At 40.3% G+C, this 1,466-nt stretch overlaps 1 non-coding gene across 1 annotated transcript; it reads right to left on the bottom strand.

The window, feature by feature from the left end:
• Positions 1–245: 245 nt before the first annotated feature.
• On the bottom strand, positions 246–349 carry LOC128286285 (small nucleolar RNA R71). The gene has a single exon (XR_008276828.1). It is a non-coding gene; the product is annotated as a small nucleolar RNA R71 (small nucleolar RNA).
• Positions 350–1,466: the final 1,117 nt, after the last annotated feature.

Raw genomic sequence — 1,466 nt, 5'->3', positions numbered from 1 at the left:
TTTAGTTTGATGGTTTGCAGGACGAGGATCCCAATGCTCACTTGGCAAATTTCCTAGAATTTTGCGATACCTTTAAAATTAATGGCGTTTCTGATGACGCCATCTGCCTTCGGTTGTTTCCCTTTTTGTTAAGGAATAAGGCTAAACAATGGTTGAATTCGTTACCTCAAGGGTCAATCACTACTTGGGAACAAATGACCGAAAAGTTCTTACTAAAATATTTATCGCCATCTAAAATGGCTAAATTACGTAATGATATTTCTTCTTTTATACAGATGGATTTAGAAACACTCTACGATGCATGGGAGAGATATAAGGACCTTTTGCGAAGATACCCTCACCATGGGTACTCTGGCTATAGGTTCAAACTTTTCATAATGTCCTGAATCTTTCGACTCACCAGATGATTGATGTAGCCGCTGGAGGAACCATCAATAATAAGACACCTGAAGATGCCTATGCATTTATAGAGGAGATGTCACTGAATAACCATCAGTGGCAAGTCATGAGGACAAAGCCAACAAAAACAACCGGCGTTTATAACGTCAGTTTGGTCACCATGCTCTCTAGTCAGGTAGAACTCTTGAATAAGAAAATTGATGGTTTTCTTTGTTCTTTATAGGTTCACCCAGTAATGCAGTGCGAAGCAAATGGAGGTGGATCGAGCAATTCAGAATACCCACCTTATGGCTACAACATGGAGAATGAGCAGTTAAATTACATGGGTAATAATCCTCGATCTCAAAACAATCCTTATAGCAATACTTACAATGCAGGTTGGAGGAATCACCCAAATTTTTCATGGGGAGGCCAAGGAAATCAAAAACCACTACCCCCTCAGGCTTTCAGCAACCACCATACCAACAGGAGAAAAAGCCGAACCTTGAGGAGATACTAACCAAATTCATCTTGGTGTCAGAGACTCATTTTTAGAATACCGAGACGGTACTCAAAAATCAACAAGCATCAATCCAAGGGATCGAAACTCAAATTGGACAGCTCGCCAAGTTGATTTCCGAACGACCATAAGGTAGCCTGCCAAACAACACTGAATCTAACCCAAGGGAGCAACTCAGCGCAATTACCATTCATGATGAGGAAGGGTTAGTGGCAAAACCAAGGTTAGAACCGATGGTAAGCGAAGGTAAGAATAAGGTAGGCCAAAACGAACAAAATTCTGTAAGTACAGAATATAAACCTTGTGTGTCATACCCCAATGCGACAAGGAAAGACTACTCAGACGAGCAGTTTGGTAAATTCCTTAAACTTTTAAAGAAACTACATATTAACCTACCGTTTATTGAAGCACTTTCGCAGATGCCGAACGCAGTCAAATTTTTAAAGGAGCTTCTAGCAAATAAACGAAAGTTAGATGAAAGGTCGTATGTGGAGCTGAACGCGGTTTGCTCAGCCATTCTTCAGAATAAACTACCCAACAAACTAAAAGATCTAGTGAGTTTTACGAT

The sequence above is a fragment of the Gossypium arboreum genome, chromosome 12 (assembly GCF_025698485.1).
Source record: "Gossypium arboreum isolate Shixiya-1 chromosome 12, ASM2569848v2, whole genome shotgun sequence".
NCBI classification, from domain to species: domain Eukaryota; kingdom Viridiplantae; phylum Streptophyta; class Magnoliopsida; order Malvales; family Malvaceae; genus Gossypium; species Gossypium arboreum.
The sequence above is the reverse complement of the archived record's forward strand: the minus strand, read 5'-3'. Positions and strand labels throughout refer to the sequence as shown.